The sequence below is a fragment of the Phalacrocorax aristotelis genome, chromosome 6 (genome assembly GCF_949628215.1).
Source record: "Phalacrocorax aristotelis chromosome 6, bGulAri2.1, whole genome shotgun sequence".
NCBI lineage: Eukaryota > Metazoa > Chordata > Aves > Suliformes > Phalacrocoracidae > Phalacrocorax > Phalacrocorax aristotelis.
The window spans coordinates 57,158,592-57,168,891 of record NC_134281.1 but is presented as its reverse complement, the minus strand read 5'-3'; the positions used below and the strand labels follow the sequence as shown (position 1 = coordinate 57,168,891).

At 39.5% G+C, this 10,300-nt stretch overlaps 1 long non-coding RNA gene across 1 annotated transcript; it reads right to left on the bottom strand.

The window, feature by feature from the left end:
* Positions 1-673: 673 nt before the first annotated feature.
* On the bottom strand, positions 674-9,038 carry LOC142059346 (uncharacterized). The gene is made up of 3 exons (XR_012661294.1): positions 8,049-9,038; positions 6,635-6,766; positions 674-3,748 (listed from the first exon to the last, which is right to left on the bottom strand). It is a non-coding gene; the product is annotated as an uncharacterized LOC142059346 (long non-coding RNA).
* Positions 9,039-10,300: the final 1,262 nt, after the last annotated feature.

The following is a 10,300-nucleotide window of genomic DNA, read 5'->3' as shown; positions in this document are numbered from 1 at the left end:
TCCAGATTACATTTGACCTTACAACAAATGTGTTTTTACACATTCTTTTTCCAGCCCTGCCTTTTCAATAACATTATTCTTCCCTTTTAATCCTCTCCCAAGCTTGGACTAGGCTGTCCTTATGTGAGTCAAGAGCCATGCAGTACACTCACATTTATGCAACTATAAAATTCCAGCCAAAACACAGGAGCACCATTAATTTAAATACATGGCTGCTAGTGCTGGGTGATTTTGATATTTACCCTGCTCCACATCAGAAGAGCTAACAGTTATAGCACCACCACTCTGAGTGACAGTAAGCTTAACACATTTTTCATCTCATATACCTTATACCACATAGTCACCTCCCAAAGGGCTGTAGATGGGATGCAGTGATGAACATGGCATGCTGGGGAATGGGGATACCACGGGTGGTCTACCCAGGTGCACAAGGCCAAACTCCCAAAGATTTATATTGGCTAAAATGGTGGTGGCTTGAAGGAGAACAAGAACAGCACTAGGATCATAAACACCTTGTGCTCCAGGACCGCCCCTACAATGGAACCTCACCAGTGCCACTGAACTCCCAAACTCAGGTTCAGAACTGCAGGATTTTGTACGCAGACATCCAGGAACACGCTAGGCCTGAAACCCAGCACGGCAACAATGAGCAAGCCCAGTCCCAACCGAATGAGATGGTGAAATCCTAGTAATGTGCTTTGCCCATTACTAAAATCAAGGAGACATGTAGTCTTTTAATGATTGATAGTGTTTAGGAAGTAGGTGTTGAAAGTGAGGGTCATCTCTTGCGACGGCCAACACATCTGTGCACATGCAGCTAATGGCAAAGCAACATTGCAGATCACTGCCTGACTATAGGACTGAAAGCCTATGAACCCTTGTAATGCTCTAGGGAGTTCACAGACAAGCTTTTCTTCAATACATGTCCCTGAGCTGGCTAAAAAACTGCTAGTTCTGAAGCATCAGTTCCCCCAAGTGGTAAAGCTGCACTGGGTTAGTTGAGAGAAAAGCAATGTAAGCCTGCATGCAAGTAGTTAGCTCACAGACACACCAAAGCCGATTCCAACACAGAGAAGAAATGAGAGAAAGACTGATATGGGCTGGAGAAGAAGTGCAGAAACTTCATAATATCCAAAAATGAGACTTGCAGCTGTCAGCACTGTGGAGGGAGTGGGAGAGAAGTTGTCTACAAAGCTAAGGCTGCTGCAAATGAACTGAGGTGCACCTCTTAGCAAGGTGATACCAAAACACCTGAGTTTTCTAATGCAAGCCTTGTGTACTAGGAACTTTCTATGTTAAAGTCATTTAATTATAACCTCCACCCAAAAAAATATGCAGTCTTAGGGGAAAAGTTAGGGAAACGAACTTCTGTTACTGCGGTTTCATCCTCTTTCAGCTCGGTTTCATCATTTTTTACTTTGGCAATATACAGTGTGATCAGGAGATACGTGTCCATCAGCAAAAGGTTGTGTCAAAGGCAAAGAAACCTGATGAATTGCCTAGTTAGGTACATGTGAAACCTGCCAGATTAGGGAAGAAGTAATATTAACGGTGTTCTGATGAAAATAATGATAGAGAGCACACACAGAAAGATAGACAGCACATATAACATTCAGAAAATGGTGACAGTAATTTCATTAGAGCACTGGAAAAAATACACTGAAGATCAGTAGACTGTTCAGCTTAGTCTATCAGTTTCTTGTCAGCATTGACCTCAATAAATTCTTGCAACTCCACATGACTGTTTCTTTTGTGAACTACAGTCATCATCTCCTGACCCTTTCTTTAATGTACCTACTTTTGAAGTAGATAAAAATGTACAAAAATGTGCTTTCAAAAAGGCAAAATAAACACATAGCCAAATTCAGCACTGGAGACTTGATTGTTTCGTAGCTTAGTGCAACAAAAGAACGTGATTTGCTAGGAAGTCAATAACTTCAAAAATGAACTCCCAGAGAAAACTTTAAAAAAAAAAAAAGCATATGCAAATAAATATCTTTATATTGGCATAGCATTCCACTTCAGTTCAGATAAACAACTGACTGCAAGCAAAATAGACTTATCCATAGCTTGCTGTTTTGAAAATCAAACTGCAAATCACTCAAGAACATGTGCTTTCCATCTTTCTTTCATAAGACTTCCAATTATTTGATTAAGCTGGGCAAAAAAAATTGCCAGAGAGGGCTCCCCCACATGTTTGGTTTGGTTTGTGTTTTTTTTAAACTACTTTCTCTTCCTCATCTCAGCTGAAATGGGAACAAGGTGCAGATATAATAAAAAATACAAGTAAAAAATCATTAATATTTTTTAACTTAAAACTAAACTTCAGTTTTTCCAACCAGCAATTGGGCTGGAAATTTGGTTTATGTTTTGACCATGAACCCAATGTTATGCAACTTTATCTGTCCCTATTTACCCTAAGTTCTAGAAAACTTCCCATGACTTTGGCTACTTTGGCAAGACCAAAAAAAAAGAGTAAATAACGGAAATACAGACACACAAGCTTGGTACTGCCTAAGCAGCCAACAGGTAGCTGTCACTTGCTGTTTTGTCATGGGAACTAGTTTTTTCCTCATAATGGTACTGAATTCTGTGGATTCACTTGTCCCACATCATCAGTATTTGGCTTACTAGCCCATAGTGGAGACAGAGAATCTCAAAAGTGCTACAGAAGCATAAAATTAAGGCATTCTGGTTATTTTACCACACAGTCCGAGGGAAAACATCTCTGCGATTACCAGCATACGACACTTACAGATGTGTCACCCACAGACTTTTCTGTGCACCTCACTTGCAATAACTCAGTCATCGCTATATTACGCAAGATGAAACACTTTCAGACAGGGCACGCCTGCTCTGTGGATTTTGGCCACCATTGGCGCAACACACAGGAGAGAGGGGCCCAGAAGAAGCATTTACTGGAACTTCAGAGGCACAGAGATGTTTGGAAGGCAGCTGTCAGATTTTGCTTGTGCGTGGGTTGTCAGGAGAAACTGGGTTCGTGTCAGTCAAATTATCTTGTCCATCAGTCTTTTAGGAAATACACTGAGAAGCCTAAAACAAGATGTTGAAAGAGATGGTGTTATTTCTTCTGTGAAATGAGGGGATGTTTTATGTAGCAAATCTGACAATGAATTTCCAACATGAAAGAATCCGCTCACTACATCTTAGCTACCTTACTTGATCCAAGGTTTTAGAATAACCTGGGAGTGTCAATCAGGAAGAAAACAATATAAAAAGACCTGATAAAAACTCAGAAGTTGTATCAGGCAAAGTCAAATGAAAGCAACCAGAAGGATCAACACATCAAGTTAGCTTTTTTTTTCTTCTTACATCACCTGCTGCAGCTCTTCCTCTAAACTGGTGGCTGTGATTTGACAAGTGAAAAAAAAATTTTAAAAAACCCAAACTGTTGACTCTTTGCTCATTTGCAGACAGCCCAGCTGTGTCCACTGCTTCTTCACATGCAGAAACCAATTAAGTAAAATAGCATCAGAAAGGTAACTTCCTTCTCCTGGACACAGCAGGAAGGCAGTAGGGATGGGTATTTACTCCTTTCAGCAGGAAGCACCTCACCAACATAACTCCTACTTCTCTCCATGGAGCATGCTCCTAAAAATCCACACAGCCAAGATATCTACATTCATCGGTTTCATTGGTAGTAACATTTAAACCTTTTCCTCCTAGTGTCGGCCGGCATCATACTTGCAGTGTAGGCACAAATGATGTTCACCGCCAGTGAGAGACCCTAAATATAGAAAATGAAGAATAGTGGAGAATGGAGAAATCTGCTAGTTTTGACAGAGAAAAATGGAGAACTTCCACACAGGAGATGTTGAAGCTGCTGGAGATATTGATATGACTTGTGACACTTAGAATAACGACAGCAGTGTATTGTCAGTCTCAATAAGAAGCTGAAAAGTCTAAAGAAATTAGAGCAGGAATTTCAAGACATCCTGCTGTTGTTTAAATGCTCTGTTTTGCCAGCATGTCAGATGACAGAATAAAAGGTTGCCCATAGCAAACATATTTCCAAGTAGTTCTACTGAGCTCCTTAACCACCAGCAGCAATCTCTCCATTTCCCACTTGAAAAAGGAAGCGGTAACCAACATTTGGTCTCATTTCAGCAGAAGTCTCCAGAGTTTTATTAATATTTCCTGCCACCACCTAATTAGATCCTGTGCTTAAAAAGCTAGTCTCATCCATATCAGTACCGAAAGAACATTTTAGCAAAGCTTTGTTGTTATGCGTTTTTCTCTTGGGTTGGAGAAAGGAGGAGACTTTATTTGTCATTGTGTGCTGATCTTACTTTTCCAAAAAATATTTTCATATGAGAATATAGAGGCACTCGGGGAACTTGGTGAAATGAGACAACTTTTCAATTCTTGCAGTGGCACATCTGTATTTCATCTACCAGCACAAGTGAAACTGTAATAAATAATGAGCAAAGAATGCTCATTCGTGTTCAGATCAAGAAATAAAAAATAGCAGTTGTTTTTAACTACTACAAATCCCCGGACGGCTCTTCAGTTTATTTACAATCTCTCGTGACTCCCCTTTCTTCCATGTCTCACATCCCAAACTTTGAGCATGACATAAAAAAACCCCAAACGTGCTCTCCTTGCTGGGTCTAGTATCCATCCATCCATCCATCCATCCACATCAATCCTCAGTTGCAATTGCCACAGCAACCTTCAGAGCAAGGTGCTATTCAGCCCAAGTGGGGGGTACTGGACTTGTGGTAGCACAGGAGCTCTCATGAATTGCTGCTGGCAGCAAGCATGAACAAGGCAGGACCTTACTGGTGAGTTTAAACCAGTAGGATTCAGATATATTGTCACAGGATACTGGGAAATTCTCTGACCGCAGTTTCCTTGTAAAGAATACAGCAGAGGATAACACAATTTTTTTTTTTCATATAAAATAATTCTACCACTATTATGAAACACTTAAACTCTGATTCTTCAGACCAAAGATTAAACTCTTTTCCAAGCTTTCATTTATATTTGTTGTCTTTAGGAAAGCAAAGCAAACGGCAATAAAGAGCGCTTACTCAATTCACTGACTCAGCCAGGAGGCCTCAGTCAATCTGAGTAAAGCCTTAACTAAGTGGCATTTGGATCAGGGGCTTATACACCTGTTCTTGAATAGCATGTTTAATTTACCACTTCCCCATAATCTGCAGAATTACCTGAAATTGCCCATTAGAAAGGTTAATGTCTAAAATTTAAAATAACTATTGAATTCAAAAATCCACAAAAAGTCCTTCATCTTTCATTGGATAATAATTTTAATAAGCAATTAAACCACCATAACGCCACACCAGTTATTCCATAAGACTTCTCTTGTATTATTCAGCCTACATTCACCTTTCAGTCCTTTTGTGCTGGTTAACTGTAACACAGTTTATTATTCCCCTCATTTAATCTTTAATGTTTTTGGGTTTTTTTTTTGACGTCTGTCTTAACTTCCAAAATAAAGCATTATAAGAAATAACTATTTAGGCTACTAACACAAGCACAACCGTTTTTCCCTTGAAAACTGTACCATTTATACCTACAGTACCTTGCAGGAAACCTGAAACATAAAGTTTGGGAAAGTAGGTTTCCCAAGGTCACAACATACCATAGGTTAAAAAAAAATAAATATATGCCTATGAGTACATTAACAACTGTGCCCACTTGCCAACCTGTTTAAGGTTATGTATGAAGAGAAATGCAACCACGCTCTTTCACTTTACCACAACCTTAAAGTTGAGCTTTAAATCATTTCTGAGGAAAGGTTTCCTGCAGACTTTTCACTTAAGCAGTTGTAACTACAACTGCAAAACACTGTTGACTGGTGGACTCCAGAGACTTGTTCATTACCTGTCATTAAATGTTTTAAAGTTTGCATAATTGATCCAGCCAATAAGTCATCATTGATTTATAGGGGTCTGTGCTGAAGAGTTGCTCGTTAAAAATTCATAACGCTGGTATGTGTCTTTACAATCCATTAGCTGTTTACGTACCCACAGTCCTAAGATTGATTGACCTTGGACTGAGATTCTCATGGACTCCGCTATTTTTTTTTTTAACTTTTTTTTCCCCTTTTTTTTTTTACACAAGTCCACAGTATAGAAAAGCAATACTTCAGCCTTCTCCCTTGACAGCTATACTTTGATTTTTTTTCCTCTCCATCAAAACCGAAACTTTACTTGAAATGATGAATAAATAAAGCATACTCCATAAACAGCTTTCCACTGTTATTTAAGCTTGCGAGCTGTGCTCTGTTAGTCTCCTTTCCCCACCATCAGATTCAAGTGTGTAAATGTTCTAAAAGGCTTTGAATGTTTTATGATGATTTCAGGGAATGATGGAGTAATAGCTGAAGAGCGAAGCTATTAGTTTTAATATTTATATTGAGTGCTCTGAAACATTAATGTGACAGGATGTAAGATCAGAGCAGCGGGACATATTTTCTTCACAACCATTGCCACGTGGCAAAAATATTTATTTTCCGAAGCTCTGAGGCCAAGTTTTTTTTTTTTCCACAAGAATCTAAAGTTCAGATTGACGTATATATTAGCTTTTCCTGAACTTTGTATTTCTTTTTAGGAACTAAAGATTGGTTACTGTTTTGGATACAACTTACCTCATTTAGGTAGGATCCAAGCGTAATGATGCTGGCGGTGCATCATGGTCTCTTTACAGAAGTTTTCCAAAGCTGGTATTGGTTTAGCAGTTCATCTCTCCCTGCCTGCCGTATCTGCTTCCCAAAGAGCACCTTAGAGAAAAGAAAAACAATCATTTGTTAATACAGAAATGGGACGGGCTCAAGAGGAGAATCATCGTTAAAGGGTTGTTTCATAGTGTCTTCCAATATTTCATGCATGAAGTAAACCAACCCTGTAAACGTCCTAAGTCATCGTGCTTGGTTCTTCTGTTCAAACTAGCAAACATATTAAGGTAAGTGATCTTAATTACCAAGGGTCAAACACTGCTCACCCCACTTGTGTGGTTCTCATGGTCTTCAGTGAACAAGTAAAGGAAGCAAGATGAGACCCCTAGGGAGAAATCTTGCTATCAGATTTGCAGAGTGGGTCTGATATAAGTGGAACAAACGATGACTTATTGCTGCTACGTTATGAAAATGTGATTTCTCCAGATGCTTCCACGCTCTGTATAAGGACTCCATAGGCTGACACCACTGCCAGGAAGCAGGAGAAACAGCTGGGTCTACTGGGTACATTTTTGCCAGATGTAACAAACGTTATATTGAACAACATCAAGCAGGCTCACAAGAACAATAGTCCTGGGCAGCAAATAGAGCATACTCCTCCGAGAGGCACAGATAGGTAGCCTTAGCTGAAAACATGAAGTTACAGGTATATTATTATGTTGTTCGACAGGGTCCTCTTCATACATCCTTCTATACAGTCATGGTGCGCAGGGGGCTTACATGGACTGGAGGGTTGGGGCAAAAAAGAAAAAAGAAGTCATAGTAACACTGAATTACAAAGCTGACTAGAATGGTTTGTCATGTCCCAACCGTACCTTTCCAGCAAGACAAAGAAAGCTATCCAAAGGTCTTAGTTATCTCTCAAACATTTTATTGTCCTCAATAACTTCTGACTTAGTTCTTGGTGACCTCCTTTCCCAGCTACCTTCCAAACCATCCCCACAACAGAAGCAGCCAATAGAAATGGTCATCTGAGCATCCTTTAGTGAGTTCCAGCAGGACAGAACATGAAGCGTTTTTTTCTGGAAGTATATTTCACTGACCTTCATGCCTAGTGACACAGAAATGTCGGTTTATCCTCCACCATTATTTTGAATATCCCACTAATTGAGTCAATCCCCTATGTTTTACAGGCTTCTATATCTACAGGTCATCATGTTTTTTTGTCTTTCCCACATCTGCTTCTGTTCTTAACTTGCTTGGGCTGTTTAGGAGGCATTTCTAAATACAGTTCTTCTCATTATTCTCATTAGCTGAGTCATACAGCACAAATTAATGGACTAGAAATTTTAAACATACTTATGGGGCAAAAAACCAAGCACGCTACCTGCACCTGTGTGTACAGCTACTCTACAACTTCTTGTCCTTCGCCTGTATCCGTCACAGAAAATAATTTACAAGTGTTTGCTTCCACTTCTCTGCACAGAAACAGCCTTTCAAGAGTGTTAGAGGAGGCTTCCTGTAAGGAAAAAAAAAAAAAGTTAGAAATAAGCGTAGTGAGCATATGGAGAACAATTTACATCACCGAATATGTGGGAGTCAAATTCTGACCCGCGTCTGCTACAGCTTTTTTGAAAGGTGGAAGGAAAATGATAAAGCCAAGGTGTTTGCTACCTATCAGGACCCCCCCCCCCCGTTGCAGAACTCCATTAAAACACATTGTCCACCAAGGCAATTCTTCCCCTTCTAACAGAGCAGATATCACCACCACAGTATACGAACGGGTAAAGAAAATAGCAGGAGCTACTATTTTAGCACTGAGACCAAAACAGAAGCCAAGACAAGGACAAGCTGAGATGAAATTGGCACCCTGTCTTCTGCTAGGGATGTTCCTCGGGACCAGAATATGGCACTGCAGAGCCTGTAGCGACAGCGCCTGAAGACTCGGTCTTCTCCTCCCAAAAGAAGACATTTCAAGCAGAAAAGGATCGGACTTATGGTCTCCTTTGGCAGGGGATTGCCAAACAAGTGCTGGAATCACAAATGATACCGTTTTCTCAGCAGGATGTTCTCTGACAACTACAGACTCAAAAGTGCCGATTTTAATTTATAAACTTTACGTTCAGCAACATTTCACACTTGGAACATGGTGAAAAGTGCTCATCACCATATGAAGTCTCTGCCTGGGGTGTTGAGGGAAATGAGTGCAATTGTAGCTAAAATGGGTCAAATTCATCCTTGCTGTCACTCCACTGGTATTGTTTGAGTTACATCAGCGATAAATTCTGTCCAGTGAGGTTAATGGGGTCACTGTTAAAAATTCTGCCTAAAAGAACTTGCTTATTTGCCTTTTTTCATACAGATGAGCATGACACAGCCCAAATCGGAAGCAATCTTTTGTTATTTACTACGCGGCTGGCGAGCAGTGATGTGCACAACAGAGTAGTGGCGCGTCCCTAATTATCAGGAATGTGACTTGGAGTAGTCTACATGATATACAAATTGTGACAAGTTTGCTTTCAGAGTGTAAACTTTTAAAAACCACCATAAAGACCCCCATAAAAATACAACTTTGACTAGAAAAAGATGTAAGCTGCATAATGGCTACATGGGTATTTTTCCTTAGAGATCAGGAGAAATATGACAAGTATGACTGCTATTACAGTTATATAGCGTATTCCATTTAGCAGCGATATAGCAGAACTGTGAAAGCATATCCTAAGGTATTTTCATTTCACGCATTTGACATTGATATTAGTTATTACATTTAAGATACATTGGGCTGTTTATTGCTGACTGTTTCCCCCTCACTGAGAATGTTAACCACAGCAGAGGAATATTTGATGTTACAAATTATTTAGCTTGCTACTCCTCATTTTCCTTTTAGTATGCAATTATTTGTTTGGTTTCACTGAGCAAATGAAATTTCAAGGGCATTTCAAGGAAAATAAATAAAGTACAACCCAAAAGGGTTGTTTTTTTTTGTTTGTATTCAGGAAGAGCACTGAATCATGCATATGTATGAATCAACAAAATCAGGTTAGCTAAGAAATTGGAAATTGCACTCCACACTAGAGCATTTTTCTTGCTCTGGAGATCTTTGCTATGGATTTGAAGGACTAATAAAAAATCAGCAGCATGACTGGAACAGATGTTTTTTATGGACTCGGCTTGTTAATAGTCTTTTTAGCTTCTCCTAAGGACTTAAACCAAGTTCCTCACTTGTCCTGAATATCTGAGATGATGTTAACATTGTCCAAAATGTACACTAACAAGCAGCAGTGAAAAGCTAAGGTCTTACGCATGGTTATGAATAAAAATTCAAAACATCACTGTGAATGTGATGAAACCCTGAAGTGGGCAATGTTACGAAATAAAAAAACCAAACTTGTTGAGTGTATCAAACCCATATAGTATAATTCTCTTGAAGAGAAGATAGGCTGGTAAAATACTTCCATGCACCGTACTACATGTACTATAAAAACAAGGGCTCATTACAAATGAAGAAATTCCCTTTGTATTTAAATCATAGTTCACTTCTGTGTACAATGAGAACTGAAGCAACATGAGCCAGGTCCTCAGCCAGTGTAAAGCAGCCAGGCGCTATTGGCCTCGCTGGCACCGTGTCAATTTATATTC